Source organism: Callithrix jacchus, chromosome 6 (assembly GCF_049354715.1).
Source record: "Callithrix jacchus isolate 240 chromosome 6, calJac240_pri, whole genome shotgun sequence".
Lineage (NCBI taxonomy): Eukaryota > Metazoa > Chordata > Mammalia > Primates > Cebidae > Callithrix > Callithrix jacchus.
In genome coordinates this window covers 38,248,149-38,270,745 of record NC_133507.1, presented here as the reverse complement: position 1 = coordinate 38,270,745, position 22,597 = coordinate 38,248,149, and the positions used below count along the sequence as shown (strand labels likewise).

At 39.1% G+C, this 22,597-nt stretch overlaps 1 pseudogene; it reads right to left on the bottom strand.

Annotated features, from left to right (window-relative positions):
• Positions 1–14,779: 14,779 nt before the first annotated feature.
• LOC118154980 (U7 small nuclear RNA) lies at positions 14,780–14,832 on the bottom strand (annotated as a pseudogene).
• Between the last annotated feature and the right edge of the window lie 7,765 nt (positions 14,833–22,597).

The following is a 22,597-nucleotide window of genomic DNA, read 5'->3' as shown; positions in this document are numbered from 1 at the left end:
TGGTTCATGCCTATAATACCAACACTTTGGGAGGCCAACACAGGAGGATCACTTCAGCTCAGGAGTTCAAGACCAGCCTAGGCACCATAGTGATACTCTGGTGGCATGCACCTGTAGTCCCAGCTACTCGGGAGGTTGACGTGGGACGATAGCTTGAGCCAGGAGTTCAAGGCCACAGTGAGCTATGATTATGCCACTGCACTCCAGTCAGGGCAACAGAGCAAGACCCTGTCTCAAAAATAAGTAAACAAATAAAACAAAAAGTAAAAAAAAAAAAAAAAAATAGATTCAATTTTCAGTTAGTAAGTTTAGGATCGTACTATAAATAAAATTTCCCAGCATTGGGACCCTAGTTGCCTTGACATTATCCAATCCCACCACTTCGTTTCACTTGATTCCTGAGGAGCTTCTGCCAAAGTTTTCTTTGCAACTAACACACCATTAGGAAACAATTTTTCAATCAGCCATTCTCTACAATCTAGTGTTCTCTTTTTTCTTCCTGCACTGGGGTAGTTTATTTTAAGATGATTTACAGTAAGAGAAGATGAATTATATTTCAAAGATTACTTTATTTCAGGGAAACCTACAAACAGCAGATATCCTTTTGAGTTACTTACTGCCTTTCTTAATCATTTTTTGATAATGAAAGAGATGTATGTATGATAGTAGTCCTTCAATTCAGTTAAGACATCGAGATTGTCTCTTATTTCAGTTCTTGATCATGTACTTTGGAATATCCCTAACAATCACAATCTATGCAGAAAATTCTTCAATCTGTTTTCTTTCATATGTTTTTGGAAAGAACTCAAATATTTTTAAAAAGGGGTGGGTGGAGGTTGGGGAACAGAGATAAATATAACAGTGTCTCAGATTTTTGTTCTTCTACTTGTGTGTTCTCTCTCTTTCCCTCTCCCTCTCTTTTTTTTTTTTAAGTCAGTTCTCCAGAGCCACTCTTTTCAATATTTCTGTCTCTATACTCCATGTCTGGCTACATTCAAGCATATTATAGAGTTTTTATACAGATCTTTCACTCCCTATTTCTCTAGCACATTATTGGTGGCCATAGGAGTGGAATGTCAAAGACAGCACAACCCAGTGTGAGAAAGTTATAATCTAGCTACTTCTAGTATTTTATTTTACAAAGAAAACTGACATAATAGAATATATCTGTTCTACCCTGTTTCTATAACAAAATCACAATTTCTAGATTAGTCATGTTTCAAAAGAGATCATGCAAAGTGGAATGTATAAATAATTCAACAAATACACAGTCAGGCCCTCCATCTCTGTGAGTTCTGCATCCATGGCTTCACTCAACCATGGACAGAAAATATTTTTTTAAAAAAGAAAAGATGGCTGCATCTATACTGAAAACAAACAGACTTTTTTCTTTTGCTATTCCCTAAACAATACAGTATAACAACTATTTACTTGGCACTTACATTGTCTTAGGTATTATAAATAAACCAGAGGTTATTTAAAGTGTATGGGAAGATGAGTGTATGAGTGTAGGCTATATGTTAGTACTCACTACAACATTTTTGTATCATGGGAGGTCCTAGAATAAGTCTCCCACAGATACTGAGGGATGACTGTATTTCTAAGTTTTGCTAATGTCGTTAATCATATTTTGCCTGTAAAGTCCATCTACCTGAAATTAGATATATTTTTGCTTGCACTATGCAAAAGTCTGTAAAGTTAGATGAAAATGAATAATTATTATTATTTGGTACATTTCAGTTGCTTCCCCTATCCACCCTCCTTATTCTATTACATTAGTTTACTGTGATTTATGAGTTGTATCCTTCTCAATAGAGTCAAGAACTCTACCTGTATTGTCAAGGTATGTATTAGCTAGGATATTTCCATTTACAAGCAACAAAATTTATAACTAAATGTGTCTTAAACAACAAAAACATTTATTATGTCACATGCACAGAAGTCCCAAAGCCAGTTGATTCAGTTGATTAAGCATGCTCCCAAGGAATGTTTTCAGCATTCTACACCACCACTCTCTGCTTCTTGGCCTTTGTCCTTAAGATTTTTCCTTGGTAACTGAAAAAAGCTGTCCGTGCTGCTGACACTGGGTGCTCTCACACAGTCACAACCAAATACAGGAAGGATTATCTCCCTTTTCATCTCTGGAGAAGGGAAAAAAAAGACTTTCTTGGAAGCTCTCACCTTCACCTTCTTGTCAGACTCCTCAGTCACAGTCTCGCCAGACTCCATGCAAGGGTATAGGCTCCCATTTTGGTAGCCTATACCCTTGCTAAAAGCGGTGGAGTGAGTGTCTGATATTTTTAGTCTTTATAGTGGGAAGTGGTTTCATAGAAGACAAAAACTAGAATAGTAATAGGCAGTGAAGAATCACTATGGTGATATTTTTGACAGCTCCCCAGAGCCTTCATGAATGTGTGAAAATGGTAATCTGAAATTTTATGGTGACTTAATAAATGAGTTTTATTCATTATTCTAAACTTTGACAAATGTGTTTTCTATTTTGAAATATACACACTGACTCAAAATGGGAGTTGCTTCTATTCCAATTATGGATTTTTCCTCTATTAATCCTGTTCAGTAGATTGAGATAACATCTTTATTTTAAATCATTCAATTTCCTAAATAGCAAAACTGCAAATACTTTTTATTCTTTTGTTTTTGAGATGGAGTTTTGCTCTGTCGCCCAGGCTGGAGTGCAGTGGCACTATCTTGCCTCACCACAACCTCCACCTACTGGGTTCAAGTGATTCTCATGCCTTAGCCACCCAAGTAGCTGGGACTACAGGTGCACAACACCATGCCCAGTTAATTTTTCTTTTTTCTTTTTTGTATTTTTTTAGTAGTGGTGGGGTTTCACCATGTTGGCCAGGCTAGTCTCAAACTCCTTGAGATCCACCCACCTTGGCTTCCCAAAGTGCTGGGATTACAGGCGCAAGCCACTCTGCCTGTCCACAAATACTTTTTATTCTTATAATAAAAGATGAAAATTTAGACAAAGGAGGATGGTTATTAGGAAAGTAAGGAAAAGACAGTAGGAATGGCAGAAAAAGAGAAAGGAAATAAAAAAGAAGGCGGAGTAGAGAGAGCAGTGACTAATCCAGATGGTCCAATGTGAGAAAGCTCACTTAACTAGGTCACTTGCCACTTGGAATGACAGGCAGGATAAGCCATTAAGACAGTGGATCAAATGGAAGGAAAGAGGGAGGATGTAGACTCCTTTTTCAGGCATGCATTCTGCAGGTTAGAATTTGTCTCTCCTAACACATTGTGGGTGTGTCCCTCAAACTGCATGTTCATATATCTTGGCATTAGGATTTTGTGGCACTCCTTTTTTTTCTTTTCATTTAAAGATAATTTGCCTAACACTGATGTTTAAAACAATCCATTTAAAATTTAAGCCTCTTAACTTCTTTCAGCAATAATTAAAGCAAGGTTAGAACAGGCCAAGGAAGATTTTATGCCCTGAGTTTCAAATGGCCAGATCTTCTAAGTAATGAGGGTTTCATCAAGATGTATTCCTCTATGTTAAATCTAAGCCCACTTTAGGGCAAACAGCTCATCTTTAAACACACTAATTTTCTTGCATTTGTTTTAAGATTTAGAAGCTATTCTTGCCCTCCGTTTCCCTGTTTCACCTGATTCTTGCCTTTTTCTAGTTTTTCCTCTTTCTACTTTTTGCTGTATATAATAAGCACTGAAAATATTATAGGTGCTTTTCATTATTTTCAATCTTGAGTAATATGGATGGGAGAATCTTGTTAAAATTTTCTTTGTTGTGATAGTGATCTTTTATGTTAAACAGATTTTTATTACTCTTAATCTTTATATCTATCATGAAGTAAAACAGATTTAGAAAGCTATACAAAGATAAATGTAATGGGTTATTATACACCAAACATTCTGGTAGCCATCACCCAAATCAAGATGTAGAATTTTCCAGCTACTCCAGCTCTCCTTGTGCCTTGTCCCAATTTCAAACCTCTCCCTCCAAAAATATCTAACATCCTGATTTTTATAGAATGTTCAACAAACTTTCATGTGTTTATTTATAGCTGTATGAAACAAGTATACATGTTTGCCCATTAATAATTGTTTTGGATGTCCTTTAAGATTCTCACATCTACATGTTCACCCTTCTACTTTGTCTTTTCCTTATGATTTATCTATTGAAGAACTAGAGCTATTTGATATGTAGTTTCCCACAGCTGAGAAACTTATTGTTTTAGTACTTATGGTACAGTTTGGCATGGGCCTCTGTTCTCTGTATTTCCTGAAAACTGGCAACTGGATTCAAAGGTTTCCCCAGAATTGGGTTTTATCCCTTTCAGTGAGGCTATAGGTTTTGTGTGTATTCTTTCTTCAGGAGGCATAAAATGTCTGGCTGACTCTCTTTCTGTGACATTAGTAACTATTGATATCTAGATCCACTAATTCATAAGAGGCTGCAAAATGGTGACACTCAAATTCCATGATTTCTTTTTCATGTGTTAGTTGGACAACTTTGATAAGGAAATAGATCCCCTCATCTGCCATTTGGCTACCCAGTGGTGTAGTTCATATAGAAAAGGCAGGATAAGTAATTGGTTCTTTTCCCCTAATTTACCAGTTTTCAAGATAATTAATTGGTTCCTTTTCATCCTCTGAAGCTGAACAAATGCTTTTTTTGAATGTATTTCTATATATTTAATAAGATTTCAATGAATAGCAATTATTACTTTTTTTTTTTCTGAAGCTAAAATTGTCCTGTCTTCGGCCAATAGGATTCTCTTCAAGTTGGCTCCTGCGCCCTTTTGACATACCCTAGTAATTTATGCTATTTCTTTGATATCTGATATCAGATGTTCCAGGCTCCTTTGTATGGTTCCATCCCTAGACATGGAATCAGTCCTGTCTCCAAAAAGTCCTGATTTCTTTGAAATTAGATTTCAAAGGGAAACCTTCGGGAAATAAGATTTTCAAGACCACAATCCAGTCCTTAATGTTTGGTTCTACCTGGTTAGTTATGTTTCTGCAACTTTTCAGTAGCAGAGCTAGAAAACCTGCCTATTTATAAGTATGCATATAGATATAACTCTACAAATAAAATATCTAATGATTATACTGATCTTTCTAATGAAAGTTCAGGACTATGAGGTTTTTTACTTAGCTTTCTTTATACTACACTGAATCTCTTTTCCCGGTCTCAAGATTCCTAGTTCCCAGGTATACAGTAGATGACAGTCTGGGGTACTATAACAAAATACCATTAACTGGGTAGCTTACAAAGAGTAGATATTTATTTTTGACAGCTATGAAGGTTGGGAAGTCCAAGATCAAGATACCAATAGATTCCATATGTGGTGAGGGCCTGTTTCCCAGTTTATAGATGGCGCTTTCTTACTGCATCCTCACTTGGTAGAAGGGGTGAACAAACTACCTGGGGCATCTTTTTTTTTTTTGAAATGGAATTTTGCTCTTGTTGCCCAGGCGTGTCCAATGGCACAATCTTGGCTCATTGCAACCTCTGACTCCCAAGTTCAAGTGATTCTCCTGCCTCAGCCTCCGAAGTAGCAGGGATTACAGGCACGCACCACCATGCCCAGCTAATTTTGTATTTTTAGTAGAAACGGGGTTTCTCCATGTTGGTCAAGGTGGTCTTGAACTCCCGATCTCAGGTGATCCACCTGCCTTGGCTTCCCAAAGCGCTGGATTACAGGTGTAAGCCACTGTGCTCCCTGGGGCACCTTTTATGAGGGCAGGAATTCCATTCATGAGGGCTCTACTCTCATGACCTAATCACCTACCCAAAGCCCTACCTCCTAATTCTATCACCTTGGGGGTTAAGATTTCAACATATAAATTTAGGAGGGACACAACCAGTCACACCATAGCAGATGGAATTAGAATATTTCATAATTACCCATTAACTTTATTCCACATTACACACACAACACAACAGGATCAGAATAATAATATACATACTACCACCAACAGCATAAGTTCAAAAAAACTTAAAATACTTTTTGCATATGATCTTCCTTCTCTCACCCTATTTTTAAATAACAGTGCTATATCTGCATTGTATGCAAATATAGCCTTTACATGTTATGCTGTCTCTTAACTCACACTTAGTATTAGTTTCAGGTTACTGTCTTTATTTTCATTTTTATTTTTTAATTTTTTATTGGATTTTAGGTTTTGGGGTACATGAGCAGAGCATGCAAGACAGTTGCGTAGGTACGCACATGGCAGTGTGCTTTGCTTTGCTTCTCCCCTTCACCCACATTTGGCATTTCTCCCCAGGCTATCCCTCCCCACCTCCCCCTCCCACTGGCCCTCCCCTTTTCCCCCCAATAGACCCCAGTGTTTAGTACTCCCCTTTCTGTGTCCATGTGTTCTCATTTTTCATCACCCGCCTATGAGTGAGAATATGCGGTGTTTCATTTTCTGTTCTTGTGTCAGTTTGCTGAGGATGATGTTCTCCAGAGTCATCCATGTCCCTACAAACGACACAAACTCATCATTTCTGATTGCTGCATAATATTCCATGGTGTATATGTGCCACATTTTTCCAATCCAGTCTATCAACAATGGGCATTTGGGTTGATTCCAGGTCTTTGCTATTGTAAACAGTGCTTCAATGAACATTCGTGTACATGTGTCCTTATAGTAGAATGATTTATAGTCTTTTGGATATATACCCAGTAATGGGATTGCTGGGTCAAATGGAATTTCTATTTCTAAGGCCTTGAGGAATCGCCACACTGTCTTCCACAATGGTTGAACTAATTTACACTCCCACCAACAGTGTAAAAGTGTTCCTTTTTCTCCACATCCTCTCCAGCATCTGTCGTCTCCAGATTTTTTAATGATCGCCATTCTAACTGGCGTGAGACGGTATCTCAATGTGGTTTTGATTTGCATCTCTGTGATGACCAGTGACGATGAGCATTTTTTCATATGATTGTTGGCCTCATATAAGTCTTCTTTCGTAAAGTGTCTGTTCATATCCTTTGCCCACTTTTGAATGGGCTTGTTTGTTTTTTTTCCTGTAAATCTGTTTGAGTTCTTTGTAAATTCTGGATATCAGCCCTTTGTCAGATGGGTAAACTGCAAAAATGTTTTCCCATTCTGTTGGTTGCCGATCCACTCTAGTGACTGTTTCTTTTGCCGTGCAGAAGCTGTGGAGTTTCATTAGGTCCCATTTGTCTATTTTGGCTTTTGTTGCCAATGCTTTTGGTGTTTTGTTCATGAAGTCCTTGCCTACTCCTATGTCCTGGATAGTTTTGCCTAGATTTCCTTCTAGGGTTTTTATTGTGCCAAGTCTTATGTTTAAGTCTTTAATCCATCTGGAGTTAATTTTAGTATAAGGTGTCAGGAAGGGGTCCAGTTTCTGCTTTCTACACATGGCTAGCCAGTTTTCCCAACACCATTTGTTGAACAGGGAATCCTTTCCCCATTGCTTGTTTTTGACAGGTTTATCAAAGATTGTATGGTTGTAGATATGTTGTGTTGCCTCTGTTGCCTCTGTTCTGTTCCATTGGTCTATATCTCTGTTTTGGTACCAGTACCATGCTGTTTTGATTACTGTAGCCTTGTAGTATAGTTTGAAATCCGGTAGTGTGATGCCCCCCACTGTGTTCTTTTTGCTTAGAATTGACTTGGCTATGCAGGCTCTCTTTTGGTTCCATATGAAGTTCGTGGTGGTTTTCTCCAGTTCTGTGAAGAAAGTCAATGGTAGCTTGATGGGTATAGCATTGATTCTGTAAATTACTTTGGGCAGTATAGCCATTTTTACAATATTAGTTCTTCTAAACCATGAACATGGAATGTTTCTCCATCTGTTTGTGTCCTCTCTGATTTCGTTGAGCAGTGGTTTGTAGTTTTCCTTGAAGAGGTCCCTTACATTCCTTTTGAGTTGTATTCCTAGGTATTTTATTCTTTTTGTAGCAATTGTGAATGGCAGTTCATTCTTGATTTGGCTTTCTTTAAGTCTATTATTGGTGTAGAGGAAGGCTTGTGATTTTTGCACATTGATTTTATATCCTGAGACTTTGCTGAAGTTGCTTATCAGTTTCAGGAGTTTTTGGGCTGAGGCGATGGGGTCTTCTAGGTATACTATCATGTCGTCTGCAAATAGAGACAATTTGGCTTCCTCCTTTCCTATTTGAATACCCTTTATTTCTTTTTCTTGCCTGATTGCTATGGCTAGAACTTCCAGTACTATATTGAATAGGAGTGGTGAAAGAGGGCATCCTTGTCTAGTGCCGGATTTCAAAGGGAATGCTTCCAGTTTTTGCCCATTCAGTATGATATTGGCTGTTGGTTTGTTGTAAATAGCTTTTATTACTTTGAGATACGTTCCATCGATACCGAGTTTATTGAGGGTTTTTAGCATAAAGCGCTGTTGAATTTTGTCAAATGCCTTCTCTGCGTCAATTGAGATAATCATGTGGTTTTTGTTTATGGTTCTGTTTATGTGGTGAACTACGTTGATAGACTTGCGTATGTTGAACCAGCCTTGCATCCCCGGGATGAATCCTACTTGATCGTGATGAATAAGTTTGTTGATTTGCTGTTGCAATCGGCTTGCCAATATTTTATTGAAGATTTTTGCATCTATGTTCATCATGGATATTGGCCTGAAGTTTTCTTTTCTTGTTGGGTCTCTGCCGGGTTTTGGTATCAGGATGATGTTGGTCTCATAAAATGATTTGGGAAGGATTCCCTCTTTTTGGATTTTTTGGAATAGTTTCAGAAGGAATGGTACCAGCTCCTCTTTGTGTGTCTGGTAGAATTCGGCTGTGAACCCGTCTGGACCTGGGCTTTTTTTGTGTGGTAGGCTCTTAATTGCTGCCTCGACTTCTGCCCTTGTTATTGGTCTATTCATAGTTTTGGCTTCCTCCTGGTTTAGGCTTGGGAGGACACAGGAGTCCAGGAATTTATCCATTTCTTCCAGGTTTGCTAGCTTATGTGCGTAGAGTTGTTTGTAATATTCTCTTATGATGGTTTGAATTTCTGTGGAATCTGTGGTGATTTCCCCTTTATCATTTTTTATTGCATCTATTTGGTCTCTCTTTTCTTTTTAATCACTCTAGCTAGTGGTCTGTCTATTTTGTTGATCTTTTCAAAAAACCAGCTCTTGGATTTATTGACTTTTTGAAGGGTTTTTCGTGTCTCAATCTCCTTCAGTTCAGCTCTGATCCTAGTTATTTCTTGTCTTCTGCTGGGTTTTGAGTTTTTTTGATTTTGCTCCTCTAGCTCTTTCAATTTTGATGATAGGGTGTCAATTTTGGATCTCTCCATTCTTCTCATATGGGCACCTATTGCTATATACTTTCCTCTAGAGACTGCTTTAAATGTGTCCCAGAGATTCTGGCATGTTGTGTCTTCGTTCTCGTTGGTTTCGAAGAACTTCTTTATTTCTGCCTTCCTTTCGTTGTTTATCCAGTCAACATTCAAGAGCCAGTTGTTCAGTTTCCATGAAGCTGTGCGGTTCTGGGTTGGTTTCTGAATTCTGAGTTCTAATTTGATTGCACTATGGTCTGAGAGACTGTTTGTTATGATTTCAGTTGTTTTGCATTTGCTGAGCAGTGCTTTACTTCCAATTATGTGGTCTATTTTAGAGTAGGTGTGATGTGGTGCTGAGAAGAATGTATATTCTGTGGATTTGGGGTGGAGAGTTCTGTAAATGTCTATCAGGTTTGCTTGCTCCAGGTCTGAGTTCAAGCCCTGGATATCCTTGTTGATTTTCTGTCTGGTTGATCTGTCTAATATTGACAGTGGGGTGTTAAAGTCTCCCACTATAATTGTGTGGGAGTCTAAGTCTCTTTGTAAGTCATTAAGAACTTGCCTTATGTATCTGGGTGCTCCTGTGTTGGGTCCATATATGTTTAGGATCGTTAGCTTTTCTTGTTGTATTGATCCTTTTACCATTATGTAATGGCCTTCTTTGTCTCTTTTGATCTTTGTTGCTTTAAAGTCTATTTTATCAGAGATGAGAATTGCAACTCCTGCTTTTTTTTGCTCTCCATTTGCTTGGTAAATCTTCCTCCACCCCTTTATTTTGAGCCTTTGTGTATCCTTGCATGTGAGATGGGTTTCCTGGATACAGCACACTGATGGGTTTTGGATTTTTATCCAATTTGCCAGTCTGTGTCTTTTGATTGGTGCATTTAGTCCATTTACATTTAGGGTTAATATTGTTATGTGTGAATTTGATACTGCCATTTTGATGCTAGCTGGCTGTTTTGCCCGTTAGTTGTTGTAGATTCTTCATTATGTTGATGCTCTTTAGCAATTAGTGTGATTTTGGAATGGCTGGTACTGGTTGTTCCTTTCTATGTGTAGTGCCTCTTTCAGGAGCTCTTGTAAAGTAGGCCTGGTGGTGACAAAGTCTCTGAGTACTTGCTTGTTCACAAAGGATTTTATTTTCCTTCACTTCTGAAGCTCAGTTTGGCTGGATATGAAATTCTGGGTTGAAAGTTCTTTTCTTTAAGGATGTTGAATATTGGCCCCCACTCTCTTCTGGCTTGCAGAGTTCCTGCCGAGAGATCTGCTGTGAGTCTGATGGGCTTCCCTTTGTGGGTGACCCGACCTTTCTCTCTGGCTGCCCTTAGTATTTTTTCCTTTATTTCAACCTTGTTGAATCTGACGATTATGTGCCTTGGGGTTGCTCTTCTTGCGGAATATCTTTGTGGTGTTCTCTGTATTTCCTGCATTTGAGTGTTGGCCTGTCTTGCTAGGTGGGGGAAATTTTCCTGGATAATGTCCTGAAGAGTATTTTCCAGCTTGGATTCATTCTCTTCGTCACATTCTGGTACGCCTATCAAACGTAGGTTAGGTCTCTTCACATAGTCCCACATTTCTTGGAGACTTTGTTCATTCCTTTTTGCGCTTTTTTCTCTGATCTTGGTTTCTCGTTTTATTTCATTGAGTTCATCTTCGACTTCTGAAATTCTTTCTTCTGCTTAGTCAATTCGGCTATTGAAACTTGTGCATGCTTCGTGAAGTTCTCGTATTGTGTTTTTCATCTCCTTTAATTCATTCATATTCCTCTCTAAGTTATCCATTCTTGTTATCATTTCCTCGAATCTTTTTTCAACGTTCGTAGTTTATTTGCATTGATTTGAAACCTGTTCTTTTAGCTCACAAAAGTTTCTCATTATCCACCTTCTGAAGTCTAATTCCGTCATTTCGTCATAGTCATCCTCCATCCAGCTTTGTTCCCTTGCTGGTGAGGAGTTTTGGTCCTTTTTAGGAGGCGAGGTGTTCTGGTTTCGGGTGCTTTCCTCCTTTTTGCGCTGGTTTCTTCCCATCTTTGTGGATTTATCCACCTGTCGTCTGTGTAGTTGCTGACTTTTCGATTGGGTCTCTGGATGGACACCCAGATTGTTGATGATGAAGTATTTCTGTTACTTGGTTTTCCTTCTACCAGTCTAGCCCCTTCGCTGTATGACTGCAGAGGTCCACTCCAGGCCCTGCTTGTCTGGGGTGCACCTATTGCAGCTGCGGAACAGTAGGGATGCTACCAGTTTCTTTTTCTGCTATCTTTGTCCCAGAATGATGCCTGTCAAATGTCAATCTTTTGGATATAGAGGGGTCAGGGAGCTGCTTGAGGAGACAGTCTGTATTTTATAGGAGCTCAAGTGCTGAGCTGTGAGCTCTGATGTTCATTCAGGGCTGTTAGGTTGCTGTGTTTAATTCTGCTGCAACAGAACTCATAAAAAAGCCATTTTTTTCTCAGCTGCTCTTTCTGAAGGGGTTGGGGCTTTATTTTTGAGTGTCTGCCGGGTTGTCCTGCCCAGCTAGGAGGCAGTCTTGTCCTGCCGAGGCTCCGCCCTGCTGGTGTGAGGTTCGCCCTGTTTCTGCAGACTCTGCCCTTCTGCTGCGGGCTCCGCCCTGCAGCCGCGGGCTCCACCCTGCGGCGTAGTCTCTCTGTTGTTCTGGGTTGCCTCGGCAACGGCAGGCTGTGTCAGCAATGGGCGTGTACCTCAGTAGGGGCTGATTGCCTCGGTAATGGCGGATGCCCCTCCCGCACGGAGCTGCGTTTTAAGGGAACCTCCTAGCAGCGAGCGTTTGGAATCCCGTTTTGTTTGTCGCACTGCGCTACCCCTAACGCTTTGTCCTGGGCTGGCTCACTGTTCACGTCCTGTTCAGTCTCAAGTTCAGCGCTCTCAGGTCTCAGGTTGCCAGTTCAACAGGGCACCCGGAACAGTGCGTTTTTGTGCGGACCTCTGTGGAGCACCTCCGCGCTCCGGCGCGGGCCGCAGCCACACTGGCTGCTGGCTGCACCAGTCAAGATCTCTGGCTGGCGTCCCGCGTTTGTTTTATATCTGGGAGTTTCCCCATTCTGTGGGCAACAAAGGTCCGTCTGAAAATGCGTCCCTGACTCACCTTCTCCGCGTATCCAGCAAGAGCTTCAATCCTGGGTTGTTCTCACAGCGCCATCTTGAGTCCTCTCAGGTTACTGTCTTTAATGTATAATACCAGTCCTCATGTTGATATCCCTAATTATTTTAATGATCTGAAACTCATTCACTAGTAGAGTCTTTAGGAAGGGCTAAAAAACAATATTCTCAAAGTTTTTGTCTTTACTCATTTGTGTGGATGCCTGGTAACCTAGTCATTGTAAATATTGTTCAGTGGCTTTAATAACTGAACATTTTAATGTTGGTTCACATTTTATTCCTTGAGTCCCTCTAGTATGTTATTCTGTTTTCTTTTGCCATAAAGTATTGTTGTAAAAATATGATGGTAATCTAATTTTCTTACTCTTACAAATCACTTGCTGATTTTGACTTCATAGCCAATGGAATATTTTCTTTTTTTTTTTTTTTAAGTTCATCAATCTTACTAGAAATACATCTTGGTGATGGTTGTTCTAGGTCAATAATCTCAGCTATATAGTGCATTTTTCAACACAGTTTCATATTATTGTTTAGGGAAATTTTTCTTCAATTACAGTTTTAAATATTTGTTTTGTTCTGTTATTTTTACTTTTCTTCTTCAGAGATTCTGGTTATCTGTGGTTGAATCTTCTTCATCCATCTTCAATATTTGTCGATTTATCTCTAATGATTTTTAATCTTTTTCTTTATTTCTTTTTCATTTAAAATATTTTTCTTCTTTTTTCAATCTTCTATATCTCCTAGGGCAAAGTTTGATTTGTTTGCTCTTCTGTTTCTTCTAGTATAGGTTTATTTGTGAAATATTTTTTATTTTATTTCTAATCTTCCCCTGAGTTCTGTCACCTCAATTCTGAGTTTTTAAAATTTGGATTAATGTTTGCATTTCATGTCTTGTGTCATTTTCTTAATGTATTTTAGCTTCTTTTGAAATAGAAAGCTGGAGTTTAGATTTGTTCTGTGAGCATGTCTTTCTTGTGTAGAGATTATTCTGCTCATTCTTTTCAACTTAGGAATAACTATAAGAGATTTGGCCTCAATACTTTTCTGTTTTTAATTTTTATGTGAAAGTGGTTTTTCCATAACTGTTAGTAGGACTGATTCGTGATTTTTGGGTAACTTCTCTAACTTCACACAGACTCCCTCTTCTGTTGTTTTTAAGTATTAAAAAGGATCAGCTTGCTTTATGAGATTTCCTCGTTCTGTTCCCTTCTCCCCCTTTATCTGGCCTCCTTTATTGGTTGTTCTATTATCCATGGTCTCTGTCCAGCTCAATTTTGATTCCACTTGGCATTTCTCTTTAGTGTGACGCTGTCCTGGAAGGGAGCTCTGGAAAGTCATGTTTCTAGAGAGAAGTCATAAGGTCTAGATTACTTAAGCACCCTCAGTCTTTGTAGAAGACCATTTGCATTCACAGTCTATGGACTGGGCAAGACCTACCCACATGCTTCCCAGTAAATAGCCATTGCTGTTTTGGGCTTCCCTCATTCTCAAGTCTGTCAAAGTCTGTCAAGTTACATTGCTTCCCTCTTTGCTTTCTCCTGCTCAAATGCTGATACAATTCAGGTTTTGTGGCTGTTTGGTAGTTTGTCCTCACTCATCAGTGTGGATGCCTGGTAACTAGTCATTGTAAATATTGCCGGTGGGTTTTTTTTGTTTGTTTAGTAGTTACTCTGTTTTTATGTTGAGATTTGCATTTTAAAATATGCAACTGCCACTGTCATCTTCCCAGAACCCACTAAATAGATTAAAAATATTTTCTTCTTTGGCTGGTCAAGGTGGATCCTGCCTGTAATCCTGGTGCTTTGGGAGGCTGAGGTGGGAGGCCAGGATTTCAAGACCAGCTTGGGCAAATACCAAGACCCCATCCCTACCAATAATAATAATAAAAATAGCCAGGAGGGTGGCACACACCTATAATCCCAGCTACTTCGGATGCTAAAGCAGGAAGATTGCTTGAACCCAGGAGTTTGAGGCTGCAGTGAGCTATTATCCCACCACTGCACTCCAGTCTGGGCAATAGAGTGAGAACCTATCTCAAAAATAAAATAAATTCTCTTTGCTACATAGAACTCCCATTTTCATAAGAATCAGAAAGGGTAAATTGGTATTAACTTCCTAGGCTTTCATAATTTAATTGTAACCTCAGCAGAGTTTAGGGAATGTATTCTCAATGTTATAAAATCCTGTAAGAACTCTATAGCAGTATATATTTTTTTCCGTCTACTTCTGATATGATTAAAGAGAAAATATCTGTGTCCTAAAACCAGTTTTTAAAAATTGTGTGTTCCAAGTATTGATGGAAACCAACTTTATACAAAACTTTGGTACAAAGCAGTTTGTAAGCAGAATATTATAAAAGTAACAATTTTTTTTCCTTTTTTTTTTTAGGGAGGGGTTTTCCTGAAAAACCTGCTAGACACATTCTAAAAGAGCTGTAACACTAAAAAACAACAATTCTTGTTATTGTAGAGGAACAGGTCTGTTTACACAGTATTTTCACATACACTACCTCACTTAATTTTCAAAATGGGAGATATTGTTATTATGTGTTTCATTCTTCTTCAGAAAAAAAATTGAACTTAGAGAACTCAAATGACTTAAGATTGTAACAAGAAGGATTCTTACCACCTCTACCTGCAGTGTTCACTCTTCCATCAAGGGCTCAGCTTTGGTGAGATCCCTGTGTAGCATGTGGAAAGAAGTAGAAACCTGCCTAGCCAGCTGTATCAGTCATATACTCCCTGAGTACCCACAGGGTGACAGATGCTGCAGGCAGATCACTCTCACGGTCTGGCTAAGAGCTTTGTCTAGCACCTTAAAGCCTGTAAGTGACAGGCATGGCATCTGAATTGAGGTTTTCTGACTGTAAGTCCTGTGGTTTGCTTTTTCTTGCTAGCTAACATCCACTTCAGCAGTGGAGCTTTGTGGAGCCTGTAGCCTGAGCAGCTCTAGATGGCATCGCTAAATCTGCATGTTGCTGAACATGAGTAGCTTTGATTCATGGTAGGTGTTAGAGGATCATGTCAGAACATTTCTGGTGATTGTGGCAGCATTTCTCAGATGTTTAGTCCTGAGTGCTCTGAGAAGCAAGAGAGGAAGATCCTGTCTTATAGGTCCATGGACTCTTTTATTACATTCTAATATTTTACCTTAAAATTCATGCCAACTTTAAATTCTATTTTGTAATATGTCTGTGCTATTTAGTTACTAAAAGAGTATTTTGCACTACTTGTGAGCAGGTAAAATTGTTATACCTGGTAACAATATAGAAGGTTTATCCAGTGGCTCTTAGTACCTTCTGGCATATTACCACATAACTCTAAAGCGATGCTAAGTTTGAAAGAGAAAGGAAGTGAAGAGAAGTGGGCTGCAGACCCATCATGGGAGTCTGTAGATTTTGCTAAACATTTGGGCTTTATTCTGTAGAAAAGAAGGAGCTGATGAGATATTTTAAAAAATAAAATAAACTGATTGGTTTCCTGTTTTAGATAAATGGCTTTTCAACTTCTTTGATCATCATAATCTATTAATAAGGAAGATGCCTTACATGCTAATTCATACACAGATTATGGATAACACAGATAGATGTGTATACATGAATATTATATGTAATGAAAATATGATGAAACTTTTTAACACTCATATTTTCCATTTTAATCTATTTCATCTAGAAAAGTTAATGCAATTCACTAAATTGATTGCGCCTTACAATGTTTTCTTACTTTGCTGGCAGTATGTAAGAAGGATGGTAGAAGGGAAATGGCAAGAACATTCAAAGTGAAGGTAGGCCAGACAATAGAATAGAAATAGAATAGAATATAAAGTAAGACCGTGGCAGTGGGGTGGAGCTAAAATTTACAGGAATTGGTTACCAGTTATCCAGCAAGATAATCTTGGGTTTCTGGCTTGAGTGAATGGCCATTTACTTACTGAGATTAGGAAAGCAGAAAATGTAAGTTTGGAAAGAAAGATAATTGATTTTCATTTGGAAGTGATTTTGAAGTATATGCAAAACCTCTCAAAGGTAACTGGATAGGAGAGTTAGAGCTCAGGCAGAAGATATGAGTGAGAGAGAAAGATGAAAGATTCAGGACCTTTGAGTGATGGAAGCCAAGGGAACAGAGATGAGATTGTCAGTGTGAACATAGAGAGTCAAATGAGAAGGCCAAGGAGAGAACAGAGAGAACCCTGAAGAACACCTTCACTTCAGAGGAGACAGAAAAAGAAGAGCCTGCGACAGAAACAGAGAAGCAAACCAGGAGAGTACAGTGTCATATAACCCAAATAAGAGGACATTTCAAGGAGAGAACAGTCAGCAGTGTCCAGTGCTAGAGAAAGGTCTAGTAAGACAAGGTTTAGCAGTTAGGAAGCTATTATATCCTCACAGTTGGCAACAAAAAGAGGTAGTGGTTTAGTCATGCAGTTGTGAGGAGAAGGGTGGTAAACATAACAGGTAGGTCCTGGGAGGTGAGTGGAGAGGAGTATCCTGACCCCTGACAGAAGGTCCAGAAGTAGGTGAGGTTTAGCTGCTCCAGGGAGGTAGCTGGCACCCAGAAAATATGTCAGCCAGTGCAGAGTTGCAAGCTTTGCTCTGGGATTCAGATACAGGTTGGCAGTTTCTGGAAGGATGATGATATGAGTGAGGCAGAAGCTCAGTCCTAGGGAGTTGGCAGTTCTGGCCAGATCTCTAAGCCAGCAGTTGATGCACAGGGATTTAGGCTGGTATTAGCTCTGGTGTGTGATGTGTGGGCCAGACTCAGGACATAAAGCAGAGGGCCACTTGTAAGTAGCAGAAGTTCAGAGCAAAATGAGAAGCCAAGTGACTTTGTTGCTGTGTTATGGAGTCTATTTAGATAAAAACTACTCCCATTTCTCTAGCTTAGAAAGAGAACTGATTTAAGGTAAGAGCCACAGGTGGGAGTCAAGCAGTTTTGCTACTGGATTAGGAATGTTTCAGAGAATTGAAAGCAGTAGGCAGAGGCAAGTCATGAATGTGGTGGTCTCCAGGCTGGTGTCCACCACTGGATCACACTTCTTTTTTTCTTTATTCAAGTGCCTATATAACTAGCTTCTTGAATGCTCATTGGTTTTAACATCTCATTGTTCTCTCATCTCAGTGTGTTAAATATAATTTTTATACATACTCATTTCAACTTACATGATAGTCATTTTATCTTTTTTAAGATTATACTCTAACAGCATACATAATGCAATATTAAAGAAAATATGACATTTGTCCTATTATGGATCACCTTCTTTTAAAAACAAACTGAACATTTGTATTAAATTTTTGAACATCTGAACAAATGCACTTGATCTTAGGTGATATCTTCTTCATATCTCAACAAATATTTGTTGACAGCCTGCTCTGGACAAGAAATCTGTTAACTTCTAACCAAAAAAATGTTAATTTGTCTGTCGTTTAATAGTGCCATAGACTGATTATGCATTTGGTTCATGTAACTAATCCTCAAGGTGTGTAGGAAGATTAGCCACTTTGACTCAATTCTATACATGTAAGCTTTAATGGGCTGAATTGGATGTAGAATTAGAAATACAAATACCAGTTTTTATATCCCAAGATATTTTTAAATACCAAAATACTGTATTTGTTGGTATGATATCATTATATTAGTATTATTAACATATCAGAAATCAAAACTGTATATGTTTTTAGAAGTACCCAGAGAATTGATACACTATGTTAATATTTCACATGGAGCAGAGGTGTGTTCAGTGCTTCTTCCTCAAGGACTAGGAGAGATACGGAGCAGTGGGAGGGAGGTTCCTGGGCCCCATTACCACCTTTCCACCTGGTGCTTGATGCTGTCTGCTCCCATCAGGACCATTCATTCTCTGTGGCGTGCCCTCCTCTCCTAGAATAATTTATTTCAAACAGGCCTTTCTACAATCATCCTACTTGAGGAGTTAGGAAGGGAGAGAGAGAAATCCCTGTCTTGGACCTTAACCCTCTCTCAGAAAGGGAACACCTGGGGACAATGTATAGCAAATAATGAAAACTATACGTATTGGCCTGCTCGAGCCAGGGTGGCTTAAACAACAGGAAATTTATTTTATCACAGTTCCAGAGGCTAGAAGTCCAAGATCAGGGCTTCAGCTTGTTTTTCTTCTGAGACCTCTCTCTTTGGCTTGTCTTCCCTTTCTGTCTTTACATGGTCTTTTTTTCTATGCAAGTCTGTGTCCTAATTATATGGAAACCAGTCAGTTTGGACTAGAGCCCACCCTAATGACCTCATTTTACCTTAATTACCTCTATAAAAGCTCTGTCTTCAAATACAGTCCCATTCAGAAGTCCTAGGGCTTGGATTTCAACATATGAGTGTTAGCAGAGGGGATGGGGGAGGGGGGTTGGTGAAAGAGGTCGGAAGAGTTTAGTCCATAACACTATATATGTCTATCTTTTTAAAAAAATCAAATACAAGCATTTAAATATTCTGCAAAATAAATGCCAAAATACCAGTATTGCAATTAATATCACAGTTATTCTCATAACATAATGAGCTCAGTTGCTTAATTGTATGGTGGAAAGGTGGATTTTCTATTTTAATGGCCCCTGGTAGAGTCTCAGAGGCTACCAACTTTTAAATTTTTTTTAAATAAGAAGATCTTAATTTTTGTTTTACTATGTAGTTACTGTTGCTCAACTGTTGAATCTTGCCCTTGACTGGATATTCTTAATACATAGAAATTTAAATGAAAAGCTAGTTTTCAAAGCGTAATTAAAGGACTTCGGTAAAGTGAATAGAGAGACAAGAAATATTTGATCTAGGATGTCTTGGATGACTGAAAAGAGAAAATCCAAAGAGTTCTTTCCCTCTGGGTAGTCGATCAAGAAGCAAGCTCAGCATCTGAATTAGCTCAAAGGGAAAACAGACCAGTAGAAGTGGGGTGTCAACTCCATAGCTACGTTCTGGTCTGATAAAGCCACTTCCCAGCCAGGAAGCTCACACTGTTGCACAGCGAACTAAGTGTCCCCAGTTCCCTCCCATCTGCCCATAGATACGTACAGTAGCGCCAGGGTGGGGCTGTTTCTGTTCTGCATCCAGCTGTGCCAGCCCACAGAGTGCCTCACTTCTCCATGGAGTCATGAGCACTCCCTAGCTTCTTCCTCCAAGTTTCCCACATTAGGTCTCTCCCTGGAGGCTGCCATGGGTCGGGGCTGGCACCTTTGCATTCCATCCATGTTTGCTTACTGAGGGATCAATTGATGATCAAACTTTATAGACTTCCCATCCTACCCCTTGGACAAGCCCTTTTAAGCTTTCTAAACCTTGGTTAATTCATTCTGCCAAATATGGGAATTCATTAAGATGGTCTCTATGACTCTTTTTTGCCCTAACTTTATATAAATCTATGCTACGATTTCAGACTTTTAAGGCAGATTTTTAAAAAATATCATGTATAGCTACAAAAGAAACTATAAATGCCTTCAACTAACAGATAGGGAAAGAAAAGTACCCCTTTCTTCCTAGGGTCTTAAGGCTTATTTTAGATGGGAAATTTGAGTTTATCTCAACCTTAAGCTTTCAACTAATTCACCTGCTCTGCCTTGGCCACTCTTGTTTATAGAGGCAACTCTGAGATCACCCTAAAACTATGGATAAGCTGAAACATTATTTATCAATGTCATTGGCAGGTTCTCCTCCAATGATCAGGCTATAGAACACAAATATAATTCTGAAAAGCAAAATTTTATAAACTCAAAATGACTATATGATAGCATTATCAGCAAAGCTTTGCTCTTTCTCTTTTAACTAGAATTACTAATTATTTTCTAATGCTCTTTTGTACAGCCCTGTGAATATTTCCTTGAGACGTTCACATATGCAAGGTGGCTTTGTGCGTGTTCTCCTCCCACCCACTCATCACCCACGCACACCTGCCCTCCTGTTCCCTGCTGACTCAACGGCCCTACCTCCTCCCACACAAGCCCAATGACCCGGCACCCACGCAACCACCTTCTTGTTTGTTCTCCCACAAACCCACCCACTCATCTTCTCTCCTTCACACAGGTAGACGTTTTCACACTCCCACTGTTCAGCAGACAAAGCTCAAAATGTGCTTTGGGCGGTGGGGGCAGGGCTGGGGAGAATAACTTTTTTCTAATGACCATTATGTTTTTTCCCTTAATCAACAAGCTTATCTACAAATGAGTGGTTGATAAACAGTCATTTGTATGTTTAGGTTATTTTTTCAATACTTCCTTATACTCAAGAATTGAATTTTCTATTTTTGAAAACTCTGCCACAATGTATATGTATATAATCTGAGCATTGTAACTTCTTTCAGTGAAAACAGATGCCCCATCTTTTGTCTAAATTGAAATATTTCACTCACATTTTGAAGTGAATGGGTGCACCAATGAGATAATGGCTCATTGGGATGGTTATTTGTAATGACGGTGTCTGACATATAGCTGGAATCAACAGTCTGCCTGACAAGATTAATTGGCTGTGAATTATGCCAGAGCAATTCCAGAGCCAATACCAGAAACAAGGGCCAGCCTACTCATCAAAGCCCTGCCAAGGCCTCCCTACTCTGTGGGGCTGGCCCCAAGGGAGGCGGGGAGGCCAACCTCTGCTACTTGTTTATGGTTTTAAGGCTACTAGAAAGGGTTCCCCGAATCACCCTGATGTTGCTATCCTAATGTTCCGGAATTAAAGTCACTCCTGAGTTGTCTCAGTATTTAGAGTATGAAGAATTAGAAAGATATTGCTGGAGTTTCTTCACATCCATGGCAACTATTTTTATCCTTTCAAGGAGCTCAGATCATATACCACATAGTATGAACAGAATTTATTCTGCAATATTATGAATCTAATCTTTAAGAGGAAATATGAGTATAATAGTGGATTTCAAGAAGTAGACCACTGAATTTGTGTTTATGATTTTTTTGTTTTGCTTTTTAAATATCATAGCTGATGTGAACCCCTTGATGGAAGGCAGGAACCATTTGTCCTTCTCTTTTATCTAAGGTGCAGCACAGTGTCTGACATGTAGCAGCACTCAATCCATGACTGGAAACTTGCTTCATATCCCTGGAAAATCAGCTTGTCAGCACTAAGCTTTAGGGCCAATTTTATCCAATTTTACATGTACCAGTCTTTTACTCTTGATTTTGAATGTAACTACTCTTTCCTTTAAATTTCCACAAAAATTTGATATGCTATCTTATGTATTTTATCACTTTCTCTCTTGAATTATATTTAATCTTAAAGCTTTCAGTGGCTCCTAAGGACTTTTAAGGCAGATCTATATCATTTAACTTGGTATCCCCATCTAAAGCAAAGCTTCTCACATAAAAACCTCCTCATATAAAAAGGTGCAAGCTGGGTGCAAAAGCAAGAGACAAGTAAAGTACCTCTTGGCTCATTCAACTGCCACATGGTGATAGAACTGTCACCAACTTTCTAGTTGCTGGCTTCTTGCTAAGGATGGCAGAATGAACACAGGCATATCTCTTTTCTCAATAGAGAACAGGAGAGGGGTGATGAGTAGATGAGACATTTCATAAATATTTGTTGGAAGAGAAGGGAGGAGGGTTAACTGATGCAACAGGAGAGGAAGCCATAGTCTAAAGTGTGTACAGTGGAGTATATTGAAGATAAATAAGACATTTCACCTTGAAGACCTGAAGGAAGCTCAAGACTTGGAGTCATCAGTCTTGGCAGAGAGTGGGGTGAGGTACAGAGTGTTTCATATTTAAGCTTTGAGATAAGTTCAAAGCTTAAATATGAAACAGTCAACTACCCTTGTATCCCAGATATAGAATATCAGCAGCCAAGCTACTCCCTCCTGCTCCAGGAGGAAATTAGAATTTTTTTTTTTTTTTAATCAAGAGACACCTAGTAGGAATGGCCTGGGCATCACAGAAACCAAGCCTGATAGAAGAAAGAAGGGATGAGGACATAAACAGTGAAATGAATTGCAAGTCTGCACTGGGAATAGTTGATTTATCTGTGCTCTCTCCCCTGTTACACAGTAAAAGCACCATTAATCAGGCAACTAACACCTAGGCCAATGTTTCTAAATTGTGGGTTATGAACTCAGTTATGATTAGTAGAGTATGAAATCTGTTTAATGGATCATAACCAAACATTTTCCTGGGTTGGATTCCTTGAGAAGCAGACTTTGAGATATAGTTGAGAGTTCAGAACATTTGTTAGGGTTTGTCCTTGGGACCAATA